The following is a 25,671-nucleotide window of genomic DNA, read 5'->3' on the forward strand; positions in this document are numbered from 1 at the left end:
GCCCAGGTCCTTAGGTCCCTGTACCCACATGGGAGACCCAGAAGAAGCTCCTGACTCCTGGCTTCAGATCGGCACAGCTCCGGCTGTTGCAGCCATTTGGGGATTGAACCAGCAGAATGAAGACTTCTCTCTCTCTCTCTCTCTCTCTCTCTCTCTCTCTCTCTCTCTCTCTGCCTCTGCCTTTCAAATAAATAAATACATTAAAAAATAAAATTACATGCTAAAATTCACAATGATTATAAATCAGAATTCTATAAGTTATTGATCAGTAGATAGCCCAATCAGAAGGCCCTTCCATTTTCTTCCAGGGATACCATATCCTCCTGGTCAAAGGCCTGAAAGAGCTTCCTATGCTCTTAGAATTTCTAAAACAATTTTACAATACCTACTTGTCCATTTTTGTTCACTCATTAAGTTTTAGCCACACTAACTTTTTTTTTTTTTTTACATATTTGGCACTGATGTTTCCTGAGTCTTTTCTGTATTGTATGTTTTCTCTGCCTGGAATGCTTGATCCCAATATTCAAATGTCACCTTCAATGGATAGCCTCTCAGTCACTAATGATAACTCAGCTCTGGCAATCTGTCACCTCTTACTCTGTTCCCCATGTAGAATACTTACCATTTACTTATTTTTTTTCCTCTTTGTTTTTCTCCATTTTCTGGCTAGAAGGCAAGCTCTATGAAAGCATAATTTGCCTAAATGTACACAGATGGCAGCCAGGAGGAAAACTGAAAATCTGGCAGCTCAAATCTGGGGCCAGCATTTGTAATCACTATCCCAAGTCAGATTCCACCTAGGCGCCTCTCAACCTGCCCGCTCACTGACCGACACAATCAGGTTTTGTGTTGTCTCCCTTTGATTTCTTTGACTATCCCGTAGTATGATTAATCATCATTGATTTATTGTTTTATCTTCCTCTGCTTATTGAGAAGCTCCTGGGTCATCTCTGTAATCCTAGCTCCTAGCATCATGTTTGGCAATTAGTCATTGCGATACACTACAATGTTCTTTATTGCTTTTGGAAAAAAAATTCCAACTCACCAACAGTAAAAATGCATCAACTGGAGAAGAAGATCATTATGCTAGTTAGAACATGGGATTGGACTGCATTGCTTTTAGAGGAAATTTGTTGATTTTATTTTTGATACTTTTCATAATTCTGAAAAAGTCAGATTTCTTCTGTGCCAGGTCAATATACTCATGAAACATACTAATCTAGCAAAGTGGATGGAAACTTGTGTGGTAAGATTAAACTGTTATTACATAAAATGAAGAAGGAAAGCCTTCACTGTATTTCCTTTTCTCTTCTGCTTCGCTGAGCTCAAAGGAAAGAGGCCTCAGCAAGCTGCTGCAGGAAGGGCTTCATATGTCTGGGGAGATTATCAAACAGGTTGCTATAATCGTTCTGGTCCTATATGTGAGGTCAAGGTTTGATTTACTTTTCTGAAACATTCTGTCTCCTTTTCTGAAAAAGAGTACATTTGGTAAAAGCTGATTTCTAGGGCTAAATTGTACTCAGAATTCAGTTTCTATTGCTTTCAATGGGTGCAAGCAGAGCACACACGCTCCACACAAATCATGGTGACTGACCTGAAAACTAGAAGGAGCACTTTATTCTAGCTGCTGCACTACAGGGAGCACTCATTGAAGATCACTGACTTTCTTGGCAAGTGGTGTTCAGGGTTTTTAAAGATACATTAAAAAGGAGTCAGTTTACTAGTCGCTTCATAGTCATAGAAGAAACAGACACTCGTGAATAATACATCTGTAGATGGTTCCGTGTGTTTGTACTCTAACATGAATTTGGCACATTCTAGAGAGTGTTCATTTATCTTTTTCTTTTATAATCACAAAATGGTATTCTCTGATATTGTCAATATGAAATTGCTATTGTTCTCTAGGAAAACACCCTAGTCTAACTTGAGTGTCAAGTCAGCTCCTAGAGAAAGCCAAATAATGTTTTTGTTTTTTCTTTTACAGTTTTGCTGTCATCTTTACATCCCTTACCATTTTTGGTTTAGTACTAAGTGTAAATCCATTTTGTGTATAATATTTGTAAAGATCTCTCTCACACACACATAAATTATTTCAGGCAATAACATAAATATAAAGATGTGGGAGTCTAAAACAGATTCCAAAAACATACAAGCTCAAAGGCCATAATCTCAAATGTTGGAGACCCAAAACTCTAAAGCCCAAATTCCTGAAAGATTCAAAACCCAAAAATAAAAATCTGGAAAAAAAAACAAAACATTTATATAAAAATAAAAATATAAATTTATTTATTTAAATATAAATATAAATGTATGAAAAATATGCACATTAAACAAAAAACATTCATAATTTTGAAAGTATAAACACACATATACCAACAACATTTGTGCAAGTGTAATACTGATGAGTATTATTATATTCAAAAGAAATAAATGGCAAAAAGAGAAATGTATAAAAACAGACCACTATGGTGGATGATTGTGTGCATCCAGTCTTATAACTGTGACCATCTGAAATACTGTGGAAATCTAAATATTTAATTCAGATTGATTAAAACCAGCAATAGGTCACCATTACATGTGCAATTATGCAGAGGCAAGATCTCAAAATATTTTATCTTTCACAAATGTGAACAGACAAAAAGGACATGTTTGCATTTATTAAGGAGGTTTCATTGTTGTCATCTACAGTACAATGTTAACATACCAAGTCAATATTATGATAATGCACTTTTGCAAAATTTGTAACAAAATGTACCAAATAAACTAGATATCTCAAAGTCTTTCTGCAATTTATACTCTAGTAATCAAAAAATGCAGAGATGCAACATGTAGTATAGCAAATTATAAAAAAGTAATGTTGGCCGGCGCTGCGGCTCAATAGGCTAATCCTCCACCTGCAGCACTGGCAACCCAGGTTCTAGTTCCAGTGGGGGCTCCAGATTCTGTGCTGGTTGCTCCTCTTCCAGTCCAGCTCTCTGCTGTGGCCCGGGAATGCAGTGGAGGACGGCCCAAGTGCTTGGGCCCTGCAACCGCATGGGAGACCAGGAGGAAGCACCTGGCTCCTGGCTTCTAATTGGTGCAGCGCGCTAGCCATAGCGGTCATTTGGTGGGTGAATCAACGGAAGGAAGACCTTTCTCCTCTCTGTCTCTCTCTCTCACTGTCCACTCTGCCTGTCCAAAAAAAAAAAAAAAAAAAAGTAATGTTGACAATTTCAGATAGTGTGGAGAAAACAGAAAGAAAAAAACAACAATATCCCTCAAAACTAAAAAGATGATTGAACATATGGAACAGTGTATCACAGGAATAGATTATGGGCAACAGTGTGGAAGAAGCTCACAAAGAGATCGCCACCTTTACTGATCAGTAAGCGTAATCTAAATGTTTGTGTCATAATGAGTAAACACCAACAACTTTGCCTCAGTGTCATCTTTCCCTACCTAAACACATTAACAGTTTTGAAATAATCAGTTAATGGCTTCTTTAGCCAAATGCACCTAAAATGAAACCTAATCTGTCCATAGGAATGACAATGTAGACATATACAATTTTTAAATTTTTACTTTACAAAAAGTGAGTAATTGTGAAATATGTACACATTTTATAGGCTATGGTACAAAATTTCAACAAATATATACAGCACAAGCCAATCAAATCAGGCAATTAACCCTTCAAGTTTCCTTTATCAAAGAGTATAGTTATTCTGTTATTCTGTTATAGTATTTGTTATTCTTTGGAACATCAAAACCCATTACCTTCACCCAACCTCATTTTGATACTCGTTATCAAATTTCTCAAGTCTCCTACTCTTCCCAGCCTTTAATAATCAAAATTCCAGATTTATATAAATATAAAAACATGTATTTATTTAAACTTCTACAAAGGAGAAAAAATTGTCTTTCTGTGTCTGGTCTATTTCATTTAACATAATGTTCTCTAATTCCATCCATTTTGTTTCAGGTGTCAGTATTTTCACTCTTCTTTTTGTCTGAGTAATACGTCATAGTGTGTGTGTGTGTGTATGTGTGCCACATTTTCCTTATCTATTCATCTATTGATGGACCTCAAGGTTGATTCAATATTATGGCCATTGTGTGTACTGCTTCAATGAAAAACATGAATGCACATATCTCTTTCTATTTCATTATTGTCTACTCATGTGATCAAATTCTCCAAAATTCAGTTTTCTACCCTTTTGATATAGCCTTTTTTTTTCATAAGGATTTCTATTTTAAGAATTTTGATCTTAAAGAATTCAATGTTCTGAATTTTCCTCTTTTGAGATTGTGACTTTCAGTATTTCAACAGTCAGGATTATAGCACTGAAGATCACATGTACAGCATCATCAAGTGAAGTAGGTGCTAGCAATATTCTCATTTTACTGATGATTAAGCTAGCAAACCTGAGTCAACATGTGTGGCAAGTACAACTATTCTTGACTATACTATATCAACAAGTTATAATGTAGTTCCTTCCATTCACTGCACTGAATTGTTTCTATTATCTTGATCTAACTGTGATTCTTGAGAAACAACCCCAATTGTTGACATCCAGGAGCTGTGCTAGTATTTGGAGCAAGCTAAGCAGTTGTGTTCTTGTTCTGAACACAAATGCACTCACAGAATACCATAATCTGACAAAAATCACTCTGAGATGGTGTTGAAGTGAGACAAACGCCTAACAAAACAAAAAATTAAATCAACTTATAATCCTATCTGATACTGACAGAAAACAAGATCACCACAAACATACTGTATATTCTCATTTAATACATATAATAAATACATCATTATTTATCACAGATTTAGTCTCACTCTTTCCTCTTCCTAGAACACATGCACTAAGAATCTCATTTATCAAATTGCCCCAGTCCAGAGCTAACCTCTGCTGTCTTCAAGTTTTGCAAAATCAGCTAAGAGAAGTCAAAACTTGAAGTAAAATTCCCCTATGGGAAAACACTCTTATATTCAGATACTCCTCATACCCATTCTGTGCATTTGAAACTAAATGAGTCATAAGTCAAAGTAGGCATTCATAACTTGCACCAATTTTTAGGTATTCTTTATTTTACATGAAGTGAAATTTTATTAGTAACTTTAACAAAAAATAAATACATAAAATAAATTTCTGAAATCACTTGCAAAGAAACTGATGCTTTTCAAATAGAATTAGAGAATGAGAAGTAATTTTTACCTAATATTTTTAGGTATTTTATTCAGTGTATGCTCAAATAAGTAAAATATATAAAGAAACTCAAGGTCCCACAAGGTCATGAAAAGCTATAGCTTATCAATTGCTGTTTTCTCCATATTACCTAATATATTACTCATTAGATATATGATACTTAATTTTAATTTTAAATTTGATGCAGACAAATTTTGGGATTACAATATGTAGCGAATTGGCAATCCTCATTTTGTATCCCGATTTTCTGTCAAAATTGCAGATGCTAATAATCAGCCTCGGTGGTTTTAGAGATGTCACTTGACCTTGTTGTGGTTTTTTCACAAGCAGTTTATCAGCATCATTTATTCTCCCTGAACTCCCCAAAAGTATGAGTGCTACACAGACTAAATAATGGTATTATAGTAAAATAATGTGTAATCAGTTCCTTTCAAAGATATATTATCCACTTTAATCTGATTGCTTTTTCAGGGAATAGCTGAAGTCTAGCATGAATCCTGGTTGTTTAGTGGACAGGCTGATTTCCACAAGCACCATAGAAAGGGAGTACAATGAGTGACAGTGAAAGACAGATCCTCAAATAGAAAAGAAAATGTGGTTTAAATCTTACTTTTTTATTCAGGAATTGAAGTGCTAAAATATCTTTATGATAAATGCAAAAAGTAATTAATAGAAATGCTAGTAAACTCAATATTCGTAGACCAAACTGCGATCAACAGTATAAAAGCTAAACTTTAGGGTAACAAAAATTACATGAATGAAAGTTTGGGGCCCATTACAAGTGAATGAAACTAGGACTGTCATGGAAAATTCACTTAGTTATGGAGATAAAATGAAGTGAATTAGCAGCTATCATAACTTTCTTATTCCACAGAAGCCACTGAAATAGACTAAAGTAGAATTTCCATGTGATCTGAAAAATCTTCAAATGGCATACTTTATGTGGTCAGCTGGAATATGAGTTAGCGTGTATGATTTCTTTCAGCACTCATAATTGCCCAGCCCTAAATCAGTGTTGGGGGTAGGAAATACAATCACTGATTGGTCAGAGCAGAGGCACATATTTAAGGAAGGGTGCTATCTTTCTTAACCCAGAGAAACTTGAAACAGAATTTTTTTTCTTTTCAATGAAAAGTGATGATTTATTTCTAGAAGGAGGATTGAAAACTAGCAGACATATGAAAAACACTAAGTAACCACTACTTGTGACCAAGAACCTAAGATTTTAAAAAAAAAAATGAACACAGAAGCGGGCATTGGTGCAGTGGTTTAGAAATTCCTACGGACTCCTGTGTCCCATACAGAAGTGCCAGAGTTCAAGTTCTCCAACTGCTTCTGATTCAGCTTTCTGGTTAATGTGAACCCTGGTTGTAGCAGGTGGTAATTTAAGTACTTGGATCTCTACCACCCATGTGGGTGACCTGGATTGAATTTCAACCTCTTGGTTTTGACATTGCTCCATCCAGGCTATTGTAGACATTTAAGAAGTGGATCCACAAATGGAAGATTTCTCTTTGTCCATGTTTCTGTCTCTGTCTCTGCCAATCTCACTTGTTTGACCTTTCAAATAAATAAAAATAAGCAGAAAGAAATTTTAATATATGTATATATATATATATAAAATAGACTTTGATCACACCTTACATTTCTATCTTGAATAAATATGTGCATATATCTATGTACACATTATCTTGAGCATATATATTATATATATCATATACATATAGTAGATACAAACTTTTATATATTTTTAGAAGTTATGTACACATATAGATGTAAAGGCATGTGTCTATAACATTAACTTTCCTACATAAGAAATAAATAATTCCTCAATAGCACCTACTGGGACAAAAGTGGGATATTTGATTTGATGAAATATATGGCTTTGCCAATATGATTCCAACACATCATGGTTTTTGTTCTGAGATTTTGGAGCATATACCATAATTAACAACTACATATACAATTTTATTACTAGGTTTTATAGGAGAATAACTGAAACTCTGAGACAAGCTTATGAATGACCCTAGCAATGAGAAAATAAAATTGCATGTGCTAATATTCTCTTTAGTGAAGAACAATGGATGTTTTTCTGTTAGAAACTAAAAATTTAGTAGAAACCAAGATAGTACACTAAAATAAAGATGAAAACATTGTGACTATTGATAAAATTATGTTGCAGTGTTTTCTATTCCAAAAATGTGTATTGAAACATTAGATAGGATAATGTCTGGGTTGTTAACTTGGTTGTTTATAGCATGTACTGTATTATAGCTCCAACATTTGGGATTCAAAACATTTGCTATGCATCAGTCTGATTAGGAATTATCAATAGATTAGTTCCAGAGTTCAAATGTTTACTTAGACTTTATGCTACTGTGTCTTAAATCATGTGTGTACGGTAAGTTTGTTATCAATTTATTACTTGCAAAAACATAATTTTGAGGGGAGGAGGAGGAAGAATCATTACAAAAGATTAGACAAGAAATCAGAATCCATTAATTGAACCCTTTGCCTGCAATTACAGAACTTGAACCAAGTTACTGGATCTCAATTACAGAACTTGAGCCAAGTTACTGGATCTCAATTTTCTTATCTGTTAACAATAATTGTCGCTCTAAGTTCAAGCTCTGTCTCAAAACCTACAATCTGTATATATCAGGTAACTTATGTAATATCCCCAAGCTGCTTCTCTTTTAGTCTGTGAAGTTGAGATAAATGGGTCTCATACATATAACATAAAAATATATATGTAAAAATCATTATCAGTAATAAAATATTATATGGAAATCCATTTATCTTGGTAGAGGATATAATCATCATTTCCCCTTCTTAGATGTCTTCTTTGATTGCAAGGAGTTCACATTAGACTGCCTACTCCTACTGGTGCAGATAAAGCTGCATATTTGAAATCTATAGAAATGGAACCTACAAACAGTCACATGGGTAAAAACATGCTTGAGTAGTAAAAGTTCCATGAGTCAGAGAATGACAAGATTCAAGAAACTCAAGTTCCAGTTCTTAACTTTACATCACTATATGGTTTGCTTTGTTGAATACATATTTTAAAAGGAGTAATATGTATATATTCAAGGACAGCACAAAAAATAAGAGCAGGAGAAGAGGAATGCATAATAAAGATATGTGTGGGGCATACCAAGGACCTGTAAGCTACAAAGGAGGATTGCAGTTTTATATGAATTTCTCTGGGTCATATATCCCGGAGAAAATCCATCCTAGTGGAAGAACTTCAGTTTATAGGCAAGTGATTATGAATGCTTATCCAGGTTTCTGATAAGGATGCTCTTGACCTAGAGAGGTTGAATTTAACAAATACATATGAGATAAAGTCTACAGATCTTGGTGACATGAGAGGAGGAGAAAACAGGAATAAGTGATAATTCTGAGGTTTATAAATTGGGTACCTTAGTTGAAAGTTCCTGGAAATGCAGGAGTTATTTCATTTTGGTGGAGGCCAAAGTCATGGACATGATAAGCTCACTCTAAACAATGAGTCAAGGACTGAACCCCAAAGAACACTAAAGTTTAAAAGACAGGAGGAGAAAAGAAATCCAGAAAAAAAAAAAAAGAAAAACTGAACTGTGAGAGAGATTGTAGTGGAATTTTTTATTCTTATCAAAGATTTGTCTTGTTGAGACTCAGAGAGAATGAATGCTCCATGCTAATGTACTTGCTGTTTGCATTGTTGGATATTTAAAATTCTTATGTGAACTCTCTAAAGCCATGAATGTATTTTTTGTTTTTGAATTTTCATGTGACAGAAGAGAGAAAATATCCTCAGAAATAAAGGCCACTAATTCCCTAATTAAAAAAAAAAGATATCTGATGTGAATTAGGAAGACAACATAATTCAATATATAATTAATAAATCTTATAAGTCTTTACAAAATAATACATAGATTCATTTTGTAAGATAGTCTTTTTGATATACATTTATCCCTTCTAAAATAGATAACTTTTTCTACTTAAAGAAAATGAGCAACAGTTCATTTAAGCAAAGTTATTTTTTGTATATGCAATAATGGTATACATATATGGCAGACCTTGTGTGAATATGTCTAAACAAAAGTTATTTTGATCTTTTTTGTAAGATGATTACAATGATGAAGATTATTGCTTTATGCTGACATGTCCAGAAGGTAGTACAATTGGAGCCAGGGGAAAAGTTCTTCCTTTCCCTAGTTGCAAATGAGGATCCTTTATCATGACAGGTTTAGGAGTGATGCAGACAAACTTTGAATACCACCTTCATTTTATTAGTAACTGAATGACTGAGCAAATTACTTGACCTCTCTGGGAGTGCTTCTTTGAAAAAGAGAAGTATAATAGAAATGCCTGTTGAACTCAGCTTCTATGCTCATGAATGAAACTTGCTATGTCTACATAAGGTTATCTACAGATAGGAATGTTATTTCCTAGCACATATTTGCTCTTACTGGAAATCATTCATATGCCATTATAATGAATGCTTCAAAATGATTAATTCTTTAAAATGAGCTAGAAATCTATTCTTAGAAATCTCAGAAAGGGCAAGATGAAATGCTGTTGTAAATGTTAACCTTAAAGTCGGATGACTCCTTAATTCTTATTTATTTCATTTTATCTGATCAAGTTGCATGCAGTTCACATAAGGTGACTATGCCTATTTATATTTGTGTCACTTTTACTTAGCCAAGGGAATGCTATCAAGTTTGCTAAGTTATTCTAATGCCATAAGTTTTAAACACATTATTACTGTTCAGGCAGGGTATTTGATTCTTCATTCCCATGGAAAGAAATAAAGAGTTAGCAAATGTGTTTCATTTTCACAATAAAATTTTGCAAGCTGGGGAAAGTATTACATCTCTTTAATCAATCTCTAAATCATATGCAATGTTTCTGTGACTGACATGCCCCTAATATGAAGAATGTGAAGTGACACCTTTGGACAGATATTCCTACTAACTGTCTTGTTCCATATGTTTCCCCTTCTGCTAAATACCATCTTTATGGAATGCAATCTTTTCTACTGAATGCTACATTTGACCAAGCACTCCCTCTAAATCCTGTTCTCCGAACTGTTTACTCTGATGAAGGACACCTGCCTGTGTCTCCAAGAATCTGAATGTCTTTTATAGGGAATTAATTCTCATCTGCTGCTGACCGTGGTCATTCAGTTATTGGCACATTAAGTTTCACCTCACCTCAGTTCTGCAATATACCAGCCTCTGAACTTAGCACTGCCCAGGAACCAAAGCACACCAGCTGCTCTTAGGAACCTCCCACCCCTCCTCCTGTTGCACTCAGAGTGTCAATGCCCATTCTGGCTTGCAAGAGGTGATACAGATCAATCCAGAGCAGGGTTCACTTTGCAGGGGATAGCACTCCCGAAAATACTTCCCACTGCCAGCATTCGTCTGTTAGAGGTTTCTATATGCCATAGAAGCCTCATAACTCTTGGAAACAGAGGCAAACACTGAGAAGCAACAGGATCCTGTGGAGACTAATGAGACACAAAGAGATGGAAGGTAGTACCCTATAGTAGACAGCATGAAATTCAGCTAGCACAGCTGTCTACCAAGGCTCAGGAAGCAGAGGGGCTTGAGTGATCTGAGTCAAGTTGTATTCCTAATGGGAGATTGGTCCTTATCAAGGGTCACCACAAGGAGCCAAAGCAATTCAATTCTTTGCACTCTTGCCAAAGTTAGGGAGACACTGTGATACAACCAAATGTGAAACACTCACAGGAAATTATAGCCCCTTTGTTATAACACCAACCCAAAGGAAGGGATTAAGGCTCTTCCTTCCAAGGACACTTCCTACCAGGTGGCAGATAGCCTCACTACTCATAAGGAAAGTCTAGGATATTTCTTAACACCCCTATTCTACAACATTTCCAATTTTTAAAGTTAAGAGTATGCTATTTATTTGTAGATTTCAATTTCAGATTGTTGCTAGTTACAGAAATACAAATGATTTTTATATATTTGCCTGCAAATTTAGATAAGACATTCATTTCTAAAAAAATTTGATATGTTGATATTTTCTACTGGGCTTATGTTTTTTTAATAGTCAGTGTGTTGTATTAAATACAGATAGATTTATTCTCCTCTTTTCTAAATGTTGTTTTAACTTACTTGCCTTATAATACTGGCTTATACCTTCATTTTGTTCTCTCAAGAAGCAAAAGCTGAATTAATGTGAAAAATCAGTGAACGTGTTTCATATTACTGATAGATTGAAAAGAAACACACCTATTCAACAATGCTAAACAGAAATGATAAGGCATATCTGACTTCTTCATGATGACAAGGAATAATTATTACATCTTCCATAACTGAATGTGATGGTAGCTAGAGGTTTTATTTTTTTATATCCCTAGTTTGATTAACTTTTTATTATAGTCAATGATTGATATTGGATTTTATCAAATATCTTTGGGTTTTTTCTTGTATTTTTCTTTCTAATTCTAGGTTTAATTTGCTTTTTCAGCTCTTAAGATTGATGTTTATATCATTATTCTGAGAGCTTTCTATTTTTTTTTTTTTGACAGGCAGAGTAGACAGTGAGAGAGAGAGAGAGACAGAGAGAAAGGTCTTCCTTTGCCTTTGGTTCACCCTCCAATGGCCACCACGGCCAGCGTGCTGCGGCCGGCACATTGAGCTGATCCGAAGCCAGGAGCCAGGTGCTTCTGGTCTCTCATGCGGGTGCAGGGCCCAAGGACTTGGGCCATCCTCCACTGCACTCCCGGGCCACAGCAGAGAGCTGGCCTGGAAGAGGGGCAACCGGGACAGAATCTGACGCTCCGATCGGGACTAGAACCCAGAGTGCCGGCGCTGCAGGCGGAGGATTAGCCTATTGAGCCACGGCGCTGGCCTCTTTCTATTTTTTAATACAGGTTTTAGTGCTGAAAATTTATCTTTCCAACCAGAATAAATACATTAACAAATTTCTCAAGATGATTTGTCAACATTCTTCAGCCAGTGGTGCTACTGGTAGCCAGTGCTACTTCATCCAGAGTCTAGCTAATTGCACTAGGTTTGATTTGTTGATTCATTATAACAACTCAGGCAATATATACAAGAGACCATGAACAATCCCTGTAAAGTGGGTGAGTACTGACGTATATATTATTTGGGCACGTATTACTAGCTTTGAGGACTTAGGGAATTGGAGCATTAAATTTAACCAATGAAGCAGTTCTCTTTTACATAGTCTGTTAGTTTTACATTTAATATTTTCTCTATTCAGATAACTCACTTCACTACATTCTAATGAAGTTGGGAAATTTTAATTAGCAATATATTAGTTATGTTGCAAAACACATTCATAGAAAGCCGCTTAAAAGCCATTTAGAGAAAGTAAAAAAAAAGATGATATACTCTTTAAATATATAATAAAGGTTATAGATACATTCATACACTTCAAATTCTACTTCCCTTTTCTGTATATGAATTTAACACTAAAAGTAAAATGTATAAAGTTAAACACAGCAAGAGTTGCCAATTAGAAATAATATTGCGGGGGCGGAGCCAAGATGGCGGATAGTGAGGACGTGTGCCTTAGTTTGGGAAAATAAACTTTCATAAAAGTGGAATTACTGCAGCCTCAGGAAAAGACTCAAGAAAAAAACTGCAGAGGAAACGCTTCCGGATCTCGTGGATGAGACACAGAGGACTTACAGGGAACCCACCGCGTGGAAAACCAACCGAGACGAGCCGAGTGGCAGCGGCGGGAGAGGAGCCAGAGCCTCAGAATCTCGCCAGCGCGGGAACGGAGGAGGAGGGTAAGACAAAGACCTGAGAAGTCCGAGACATTGGGGGGAGGGGGAACAGAGGCCTCTCCCTTCACTCACCAAGCAAAACAAAGAGCACCGCGATTTTACATATGTAAAGCTCAGCCAAACTCAGTATCTTTAGCGAAACTGGAGAACACATTGAGCGCTGCATAATCTCTGTGTATGGTCCCAGGGGTAGATCAAACGAATACTCACAAAGGCCAGATTTCAACTACACTCAACCCCACTCCCAACTGAGTCAAAAAAAAAAAAAAAAAAGAGAGAGAGAGAGAGAGAGCGAGCCAGCAAGGAGCAAGTGAGTGAGAAATCTGGGAGAGTTGCTCTTTACACAGCCTTAAACCTGAAGAAACAAGCATAGCTCTCTGGCCACACCCATCACAGCCCCTAAGGCTCCAACAAAGCAGACAGCTCACTTAGAGGCATAGTATAACGAGAGAAAAAAACAAAAACAAAAACACCACAAATTATCTCTAACATGCCAAGAAAGAAACATAGAAGCGGAGGTTCCAAGAACAGGGAAGGCACTATGACGCCCCCAAGTGAACAAGACACGCCAATGCAAGATTATGAAGATTATGAGATAGAAGAAATGAAAGATACAGATTTCAAAAAATTTATGATAAGAACATTAAGAAGTTCTCAAAAACAAATTCTTGAACTACAGAAATCCTTAATGGACAAGATAGAAAATCTCTCCCGTGAAAATGAAATATTAAGGAGGAATCAAAATGAAATGAAAAAACTAGTGGAACATAAATCTGAGATAGTGACAAAAAACCTCAATGAAATGAAGAACTCAATAGATCAAATGGCAAACACATTAGAGAGCCTTAAAAACAGAATGGGTGAAGCAGAAGAGAGAATATCAGAATTAGAAGACAGAGAACAGGAAAGGAAACAGTCAAATCAAAGAAAAGAAGAAGAAATCAGAAATCTAAAAAATACTGTCAGGAACCTACAGGATACTATTAAAAAACCTAACATTCGGGTTCTAGGAGTTCCTGAAGGCATGGAAAGGGAGAAAGGATTAGAAGGCCTTTTTAGTGAGATACTAGCAGAAAATTTCCCAAGTTTGGAGAAGGACAGAGACATCCTAGTACAGGAAGCTCAGAGAACCCCTAATAAACACGATCAAAAGAGATCCTCACCACGACACGTCGTAATCAAACTCACCACAGTGAAACACAAAGAAAGGATCCTAAAATGTGCAAGAGAGAAACGCCAGATTACTCTCAGAGGATCTCCAATTAGACTCACAGCAGACTTCTCATCAGAAACCCTACAAGCCAGGAGAGAATGGCGAGATATAGCCCAGGTACTAAGAGAGAAAAACTGCCAGCCCAGAATATTATATCCTGCAAAGCTCTCATTTGTGAATGAAGGTGAAATTAAGACCTTTCACAGCAAACAGAAATTGAAAGAATTTGTCGCCACTCGTCCAGCCCTGCAAAAGATGCTTAAAGATGTGTTACATACAGAAACACAGAAACACGGTCACCAATATGAAAGAAGTTAAAGGAAGGAAACCTCACAGCAAAAGATCACAGGAATCTCAAACCAGATATTAGAAAACATCTTTGGCAAATGGCAGGGCAAAGTCACTCCTTCTCAATAGTCACATTGAATGTTAATGGCTTGAACTGTCCAGTTAAAAGACACCGATTGGCTGACTGGGTTAAGGAACAAAACCCATCCTTTTGCTGCTTACAAGAAACCCATCTATCCAACAATGATCCATACAAGCTGAGAGTGAAAGGCTGGAAAAAGATATACCACGCCAACAGAAATGAAAAGAGAGCGGGCGTAGCCATCTTAATATCGGACAACATAAACTTTACCACAAAAACTGTTAGGAGAGACAAAGAGGGGCACTATATAATGATTAAGGGATCCATTCAACAGGAAGATATAACGATTATCAACATATATGCACCTAATCATAGGGCACCAGCTTATTTAAAAGACTTGTTAAGGGACTTAAAGGGAGACTTAGACCCCAATACAATAGTACTGGGGGACTTCAATACTCCACTCTCAGAGATAGACAGATCAACAGGACAGAAGATCAACAAGGAGACAGTAGATTTAAATGACACTATAGCCCAAATGGATCTAACAGATATCTACAGAACATTTCATCCGACATCTAAGGACTTTACATTCTTCTCAGCAGTACATGGAACCCTCTCTAGGATTGACCACATACTAGGCCATAAAGCAAGTCTAAGCAAATTCAAAAGAATTAGAATCATACCATGCAGCTTCTCAGACCACAAAGGAATGAAATTGGAAATTGGCAACTCAGGAATCCCTAGAGCACGTGCAAACACATGGAGATTGAACAACATGCTCCTGAATGAACAATGGGTCATAGAAGAAATTAAAAGAGAAATCAAAAATTTTCTGGAAGTAAATGAGGATAACAGCACAACATACCAAAACCTATGGGATACAACAAAAGCAGTGTTAAGAGGAAAGTTTATATCAATAGGTGCCTACATCAAGAAATTGGAAAGGCACCAAATAGATGAGCTTTCAAGTCATCTCAAGGATCTAGAAAATCTGCAGCAAGCCAAACCCAAACCCAGTAGGAGAAGAGAAATAATTAAAATCAGAGAAGAAATCAACAGGATTGAATCCAAAAAAACATTACAAAAAATCAGCCAAACGAGGAGCTGGTTTTTTGAAAAAATAAACAAAATTGACACCCCATTGGCCCAACTAACTAAAAAAAAAAGAGAAAAGACCCAAATCAATAGGATCAGAGATGAAATGGGAAACGTAACAACAGACGCCACAGAAATAAAAAGAATCATCAGAAATTACTACAAGGACTTGTATGCCAGCAAACAGGGAAATCTATCAGAAATGGACAGATTCTTGGACACATACAACCTCCCTAAATTGAGCCAGGAAGACATAGAAAACCTAAACAGACCAATAACTGACACAGAAATTGAAACAGTAATAAAGGCCCTCCCAACAAAGAAAAGCCCAGGGCCAGATGGATTCACTGCTGAGTTCTACCAGATATTTAGAGAAGAACTAACTCCAATTCTTCTCAAACTATTCAGAGCAATCGAAAAAGAGGGAATCCTCCCAAATTCTTTCTATGAAGCCACCATCACCTTAATTCCTAAGCCAGAAAGAGACGCAACATTGAAAGAGAATTACAGACCAATATCCCTGATGAACATAGATGCAAAGATCCTCAATAAAATTCTGGCCAATAGAATGCAACAACACATCAGAAAGATCATCCACCCAGACCAAGTGGGATTCATCCCCGGTATGCAGGGATGGTTCAACATTCGCAAAACAATCAACGTAATACACTACATTAACAGACTGCAGAAGAAAAACCATATGATTCTCTCAATAGATGCAGAGAAAGCATTTGATAAAATACAACACCCTTTCATGACGAAAACTCTAAGCAAACTGGGTATGGAAGGAACATTCCTTAATACAATCAAAGCAATATATGAAAAACCCACGGCCAACATCCTATTGAATGGGGAAAAGTTGGAAGCATTTCCACTGAAATCTGGTACCAGACAGGGATGCCCTCTCTCACCACTGCTATTCAATATAGTTCTGGAAGTTTTGGCCAGAGCTATTAGGCAAGAAAAAGAAATTAAAGGGATACAAATCGGGAAGGACGAACTCAAACTATCCCTCTTTGCAGATGATATGATTCTTTATTTAGGGGACCCAAAGAACTCTACTAAGAGACTGCTGGAACTCATCGAAGAGTTTGGCAAAGTAGCAGGATATAAAATCAATGCACAAAAATCAACAGCCTTTGTATACACAGGCAATGCTTCGGCTGAGGAAGAACTTCTAAAATCCATCCCATTCACAATAGCTACAAAAACAATCAAATACCTTGGAATAAACTTAACCAAAGACGTTAAGGATCTCTACGATGAAAACTACAAAAACTTAAAGAAAGAAATAGAAGAGGATACCAAAAAATGGAGAAATCTTCCATGCTCATGGATTGGAAGAATCAATATCATCAAAATGTCTATCCTCCCAAAAGCAATTTATACATTCAATGCAATACCCATTAAGATCCCGAAGACCTTCTTCTCAGATCTAGAAAAAACGATGCTGAAATTCATATGGAGACACAGAAGACCTCGAATAGCCAAAGCAATCCTGTACAACAAAAACAAAGCCGGAGGCATCACAATACCTGATTTAAGGACATACTACAGGGCAGTTGTTATCAAAACAGCATGGTACTGGTACAGAAACAGATGGATAGACCAATGGAACAGAATAGAAACACCAGAAATCAATCCAAACATCTACAGCCAACTTATATTTGACCAAAGATCCAAATCTAATCCCTGGAATAAGGACAGTCTATTCAATAAATGGTGCTGGGAAAATTGGATTTCCACGTGCAGAAGCTTGAAGCAAGACCCATACCTATCACCTTACACAAAAATCCACTCAACATGGATTAAAGACTTAAATCTACGACCCGAAACCATCAAATTATTAGAGAGCATTGGAGAAACCCTGCAAGATATAGGCACAGGCAAAGACTTCCTGGAAAATACTCCAACAGCACAGGCAGTCAAAACCAAAATTAACATTTGGGATTGCATCAAATTGAGAAGTTTCTGTACTTCAAAAGAAACAGTCAGGAAAGTGAAGAGGCAACCAACAGAATGGGAAAAAATATTTGCAAACTATACTACAGATAAAGGATTGATAACCAGAATCTACAAAGAAATCAAGAAAATCCACAACAACAAAACAAACAACCCACTAAAGAGATGGGCCAAAGACCTCAATAGACATTTTTCGAAAGAGGAAATACAAATGGCCAACAGACACATGAAAAAATGTTCAAGATCACTAGCAATCAGAGAAATGCAAATCAAAACCACAATGAGGTTCCATCTCACCCCGGTGAGAATGGCTCACATTCAGAAATCTACCAACAACAGATGCTGGAGAGGATGTGGGGAAAAAGGGACACTAACCCACTGTTGGTGGGAATGCAAACTGGTTAAGCCACTATGGAAGTCTGTCTGGAGATTCCTCAGAAACCTGAACATAACCCTACCATACAACCCAGCCATCCCACTCCTTGGAATTTACCCAAAGGAAATTAATTTGGCTAATAAAAAAGCCATCTGCACGTTAATGTTTATTGCAGCTCAATTCACAATAGCTAAGACCTGGAACCAACCCAAATGCCCATCAACAGTAGACTGGATAAAGAAATTATGGGACATGTACTCCATAGAATACTATACAGCAGTAAGAAACAACGAAACCCAGTCATTTGCAACAAGATGGAGCAATCTGGAAAACATCATGCTGAGTGAATTAAGCCAGACCCAAAGAGAAAAATATCATTTGTTTTCCCTGATCGGTGACAACTGAGCACCAAAGGGGAAACCTGTTAAGTGAAACGGACACTATAAGCAACAATGAACTGATCAGCTCCTGTCCTGACTTTAGATGTACAATGTAATACTTTATCCATTTTAGTATTTGTTGTTATTGTTGTTGTTCTAGTACTATTGGTTGAACTCAGTAATTAACACACAATTATTCTTAGGTGTTTAAATTTTAACTGAAAAGTGATCCCTGTTAAATCTAAGAGTGGAAAAAGAGAGGGAGGAGATGAACAATTTGGAACATGCTCAATCGGTCTGGCCGCAAATGGTGGAGTTAGAAACGTGCCAGGGGATTCCAACACAATTCCATCAAGATGGCATGTACCAATGCCATCGCACTGGTCCAGGTGACCAATTTCAGCTCACAATTGATAGCTCTGACAGGTCTAAGACTCAAAGAGATCACACAAACAAGACAAGTATCTGCTGATACTGACTGATAGAATCAAAAAGGGAGAGAAAGATCCAACATGGGAAGTGGGATACACAGCAGACTCATAGGATGGCAGATGTCCTAAACAACACTCTGGCCTCAGAATCAGCCCTCAGGGCATTCGGATCTGGCTGAAGAGCCCATGGGAGTATAGCAGGCATGGAAAGCCAAGATATCATGGGAAAAAAAAAAAAAAGACCTAAATGAATGATCTCTGTGAGTGAGATCCCAGTGGAAAGAACGGGGCCATCAAAGAAGGAGGTACCCTTCTCCGAAGGGAGGAGAGAACCTCCACTTTGACTATGACCCTATCGGAATAAGATCAAAGTCAGCGAACTCTAAAGGCTTCCATAGCCCTGGCAACTCATGACTAGAGCCTAGGGAGATTACTGACGCCATGAACAGGAGTGTCAAATTGTTAAGTCAGCAACAGGAGTCACTGTGTACTTACACCCCATGTGGGATCTGTCCCTAATGTGTCGTCTAAAGCCAAGTGATGCTACGACTGGTACTGAAACGGTATTTTTATACTTTGCGTTTCTGTGTGGGCGCAGACTGATGAGGTCTTTGCTAATTAAATACTGAAGTGATCTTCTGTATATAAAGAGAATTGGAAATGAAAAAAAAAATAACCTGGTGTTAAAATGGAAATGGCATAGAAAATTAATTAATTTGAAAAAAAAAATTCTGTAGGATCTCTGTCTTTAATGTGCTGCACATTGCTATTTAATGCTATAATTAGTAATCCAATGGTAGTTTTTTCACTTGATGTTGCTATATGGGCAAAAAGTTGAAATCTTTACCTAATATATACTGAACTGATCTTCTGTATACAAAGAGAATTGAAAATGAATCTTTACATGAATGGAAGGGGAAAGGGGAGGGTGGCGGGCGGGAGGGAAGTTATGGGAGGGGGGAAGCCATTGTAACCCATAAGCTATACTTTGGAAATCTATATTCATTAAATAAAAGTTTAATAAAAAAAAAAAAAAAAAAAAAAAAAAAAAGAAATAATATTGCTAAACACGTAGCCTGGGTATTAGGTCCATGAAACAGAGTGTTTTTCAAAGAATATTTTACTATTGGTTAATATTGAATTTTACTAAAAAAAAATTTAAAAAGGATTTCATGCCAGTCATAAAAAGAATACTTAAGGTAAAATTTTCTCTCAGTATTTCAAAACTATCACATGAATTTCATAGTGGAAAAATCCTAAAGCATTTTAAATTAAAATTGTACCCCAGTGGGTATAAGTAACATGAAAATTGTATGCCAGTAGATACAACTCTGTATTGAATAATCACAATGAGCAGAGCAGGGATGCTTTACAATAAAACAACTCTTTTTTGATCATTTATAGATTTGCAAGGCATTCACTTAGGAAAACAAATCAAAGTGATCACTCAATGCCACACTTTGGTTAAGAAATGGAAAGTATATGGGGCTGACATCGTGGTGCAGTGGCTTAAAGCCTTCTCCTAAAGCACCGGCATCCCAAACGGGTGCCGGTTCTCATCCTGGCTATTCCTTTTCCAATCCAGCTCTCTGCTATGGCCTGAGAAAACCGTAGAAGATGACCCAAGTCCTTGGGCCCCTGCACCCATGTGGGAGACCCTGAGGAAGCTCCTGGCTCCTGGCTTTGGATTGGCTCAGCTCTGGATATTGCAGCCATCTGAGGAGTGAACCAGTGGATGGAAGATCTCTCTCTCTCTCTCTCTCTCTCTCTCTCTCTCTCTCTCTGTCTTTCTCTCTCTCTCTCTCTACCTCTCTATGTAACTCTGTCTTTCAAATAAATAAATCCTAAAAAAAAAAAAAGAAATGTAGAGTATAAAATCTGAATGCTCTATACTTTAGATCAATTAGAAACATTAAGGGAATAAGGGATTGTAAACTGCTTCTTCTTTTGCTTGTTCTTATAACTTCACAGACATGTGAGGAGAAAGAGTCTACTTATGGCTAGTATGAGGTTAATGTATTTTCATCTGTGGTAATTCATGTAATCAAATCTTAAGCATTCTGATGTATTCTTGAGTCAAAAGTGAGCAGTTCTAATATTTGATTGGCTTCCAATTAATTTGTAACCAGGAAACATTACAAAGTCATAATGTGTGGGGTAAAAGTGAACTAAATAAATTTGTACAATAAATTTACAGTACCTCCAAACGTATAATCTCTGATCATAAAATGCCTGATAAATAAGCATTGTTACCTCAAATGAATTTCAGGAGTAAAAGAGTGTCCATTACCTGTTGGAAATGGTCATTTTTTTTGTAATTTTTAAGCCACAAAAGTACCTTATCTCCTTCAGAGTTCTCATAGTACCTTAAATCCATGACTTACAGCAACAGACATGAATAAATGAGGACCTGGAGTTATATCTGCCTAAGTTTATATCTCAGCTCTCAGATTTACTAATGTGTATCTTTTCCTAAATCTTTTATTAGAAGAATGCAAAATGGCAATAATTACAGCATTAGCATTTACATTTCTTTGAGGGATATATTTTATTAAATGTACAAAATAGGTTTACTGCATAATTTGACATGTGTAGATGCACAATGGTTGTCAATTATTCTTACTTAGGAGTTAAATTTCCATGAAAGTAAAGCTTGAATTCCTTCACTAGTCTGAAAGTTTCTTTTCTCTTCACTTTAGTCTCTGACCTGATCTTTGGAGTAGTAAATAAAGGTAGTTGATGTTTCTAGAACCAATTTCAGGGTTGGATTTCTACTTTAGTCTTAAGAGTCATTCTACTTCACGACTATATTTTATGCAGTATTCACACAAAAAGTTTGTTCTTTTTTGAGAACATGTTATAATTTTTAAATTAAAACATGAGATTTCTAGGTCTACATTACCACTTTATAACAGTAGCAGATTTAAACCACTTAAGAAAAAGCAGCTGTCCATTATAGACAGACACTAGAGAATGCCTCCAAGACATACATTCAAGTATTTTAGTATATATTGACTTTATGGGAAGGGAGTCTAACTACTATGGGTATCAGAAAACTGAAATGGCTTGATCACAGAAAAAAAAAAAAACTTGCATTTGAGAATAACTTAATGTACATCTTCATTCTATTGGTCAAATTCTACTTATGTTTTCTAATACGTTTCTACTAGCTCATCCCAGTACTAAACTTTCCACCTGCCTCCTGTAAGATAGTAAAAACCAAAGTATCCCCTTACTCTCACGCTCAACACACTACTACAACAAAGAACACTTCACCTCTAATCACCAAAGTGTCTAAGAGTTTTTTCTTCAAACACTAAGGAATTCTCCAGCAGATACCAACTGGCATCCTATAATTCAATTCACTTAAAAATATTTTATTTATTTATTTGAGAGGTAGTGTTACAGATAGAGAGAGAGAGACAGAGATGTCTTCCATCTACTGGTACACTCCCCAAATGGACATAACTGCTGGACATGGGCCAATCTGAAGCCAGGAGTCTAGAGATTCTTCCGGGTCTCCCATGTGGGTGCAGGGGCCCATAGACTTGGGCCATCTTCCACTGTTTTCCCAGGCCATAGCAGAGAGCCGTTTCAGAAGAGCAGTCAGGAATAGAACTGGCACCAGCATGGGATGCAGGTGCTGCAGGCAGAAGGTAAGCCCACTATGCCACAGCGCTGGCTCCTCAATTCACTTCTGATTTTACCACTTGAAGTTAGATTTAGAATCTACAAATTGATGTCTTTGTCCCACAAAACTGTTCTTCACTTCAGATACCAATTGTAATGCCCCAAGTTTTGGCTTCGACCTCTGTCCAACTATCAGGGCTTTTATAATTCCCCTCCTTTGCATCCATTAATTTGCTAGAGCTGCTTTGAGAACACAGGAAAAATATATTACTTAGATTTACTTGTTTATTAATAATAAATTCCAGCAGATATGCATAGGACAAGGTATGTGGGAAGAGGCACAAAGCTTTCACGCCCTCCCCATATGCATCACCTCCTAGGCATCTCTATGCATTCAACAAACAAAAAGCTCTGAGAAACCTGTCCTTTGGTGTTTTTTTGGACGTTTTTATAAAAGATGATTTTATCTGTGGCCATTGGTGATCAACTCAACCTACAATCCCTCTTCACTCCCTACATACCACATAGTTTCCCCCAGCTACCAGTTTCCATGCAGATACTCACAAAAACTATGTTTCCATGCAGATACTCACTAAAACTACCAGTTTCCATGCAGATACTCACTAAAACTACATCACTAGAAAACAAAATAGTATATTCTTGTCTGTCAGGAAATTCCAAGGGATTTAGAAGCTCTGTTTAATATGCTTCCATGATTCAGAAGACTGCAAAAACATTTTAGGAGCTCTGTGTCAGGAACCAACTGGAGTCAAAGGACAAATAGAAGAACAAAACATTCTTTTGACATTTTTATCTATAAGTGCTTTAGAATTCTGTTCCAACAGAAGTTGAGGCCAAATACAAAGATTCTTCAAAAAGTTCAGACAATGTGTATTATGAAAAGCTATATGCATGGGTTTCAAAATTGTTTTGCACAAAATAATCATCTTTTGATAACATTTTACATAAGGATTAGAAACATCATCATATATATTTTTTATTATCTCACATTACCCACACCCCACCTTATGTTCCTGCAGACTGGAATTTAGACAGCTTTCTGGCTTCTCACTTCTAGTGCAGTAGCCCTGAGCAGTCTTTCTTGCCTGTTTAACTTCGATGAGATTTTTGTTTTGACAGCTCACTTTACTGTTGAGAGGAAAAGTAAAAGACACAAAGGATTGCTAATCATATCACTTTTTAATGTTTTCTTCCAAGTCAAAGAGCTCAAACTACTTTTATCATTTCTTCCTAAGGATTTGATTTAATAATTTATCTTCAATCTTTTTTTTTTTGGTTTTAGTTCATTTTTTTTTTTTTAATCAGGTAGCTGGGGCAAGACTGAGTGTTCTTTTTTTTTAAGATTTTTTTTTTATTTGAAAGACAGAGCCACAGAGAGAGGTAGAGACAGAGAGAGAGGTCCTCCATCCACCGGTTCACACATCAGATGACCTCAACAGCCAGGGTTGTGCTGATCCGAAGCCAGGAGACAGGAGCCAGGAGCCTCCTCTGGATCTCCCATGTGGGTACCGGGGCCCAGGCACTCAGGCTATCCTCCACTGCCTTCCCAGGCCATAACAGAGAGCCGAATTGGAAGAGGAGCAGCCGGGACCAGAACTGGTGCCCATATGGGATGCCAGTGCTTCAGGCCAGGGCTTTAACCCATTGCGCCACAGAGCAGGCCCCAAGACTGAGTGTTCTAATGAGGAATTGTTCAATGCACAATAGCAAGAAAAATGGACTCCTAAATGATTAGTTTTCAAATTTGCTGCTTTTTTATAATTATAATTAGCTTTGTCTATTTTGGCCAAATTTATGAAATTGTTTTTTTGTTGTTGTTGTTCTACATCTTTTAAATAATTCCATTCACCAATTCTTTCTTTCTCTACACTGACACTTTGGTTGGCTCTATTGGAGTTCATTATTTGGCTGCTTTATGTAAGTAACTACACTTGACTTTAAAATTTATTTACTCTATTACTTTGTCAGGTAAGACCAGCTTGATTGGCATGATCTTGATTTATTTATCCAACTTATCATCAAGAATTTGAGGAAGAATCTACTTCAAGATTGGTACTTTTTTTTTTAATTTTATTTATTTATTTAGACAGGCAGAGTGGATAGTGAGAGAGAGAGAGAGAGAGAGAGAGAGAAAAAGGTCTTCCTTTTTGCCGTTGGTTCACCCTCCAATGGCCGCTGCGGCTGGCGCATCTCGCTGATCTGAAGCCAGGAGCCAGGTGCTTCTCCTGGTCTCCCATGCGGGTGCAGGGCCCAATGACTTGGGCCATCCTCCACTGCTTTCCTGGGCCATAGCAGAGAGCTGGCCTGGAAGAGGGGCAACCGGGATAGAACCCGGCGCCCTGACCAGGACTAGAACCCGGTGTGCCGGTGCCGCAAGGCGGAGGATTAGCCTGTTAAGCCACGGCGCCGGCCAAGATTGGTACTTCTATGATACACTCTGTCAGATTAAAAAAAAATGTAGTAGAGTATTCACTTGGTAGACAGCATCTCATTTATTTCTAATAAGGAGTATATAAGCAATGGACACTACTTTTCGTATTATGCACATGAAGATAATGGGAACCCAAAGCACACTTTTCAGAAGTGCAAGATGATTAAGCTCATTTTCTCTCACAGGATTCCTTCTACTTACATCCAAACACTGCTCCTCTTTTCCTCTATGTTTTTATTGCCTTTTTTTTTAGTCTCAACAGTCTGTTTCATTTTTCTCTTTCCTTATTCAATGTTAGAGAACAGGGATGATTAAAAGGAATTGAGCAGAGACTCTTATTTTAAGTAATACAGTCTCTTCATTTAATTCTATGTATGCATTTAATAGTCACTAAGTAATTGAGGTAATGGAACACATAGATGCCATGTTTCTGCTTACCTTTTATTCAATATTATTTATTTATTTTTTAACTTTTATTTAATGAATATAAATTTCCAAAGTACAGCTTATGGATTACAATGGCTTTCCCCCCCCCATAACTTCCCTCCCACCCGCAACCCTCCCCTTTCCTGCTCCCTCTCCCCTTCCATTCACATCAAAATTCATTTTCAATTCTCTTTATATACAGAAGATCAATTTAGCATATATTAAGTAAAGATTTCAACAGTTTGCACCCAAATAGCAACACACAGTGAAAAATACTGTTTGAGTACTAGTTATAGCATTAAATCACAATGTACAGTACATTAAGGACAGAGATCCTACATGAGGAGTAAGTGCACAGTGACTCCTG

Source organism: Lepus europaeus, chromosome 7 (assembly GCF_033115175.1).
Source record: "Lepus europaeus isolate LE1 chromosome 7, mLepTim1.pri, whole genome shotgun sequence".
Classification (NCBI taxonomy): Eukaryota; Metazoa; Chordata; class Mammalia; order Lagomorpha; family Leporidae; genus Lepus; species Lepus europaeus.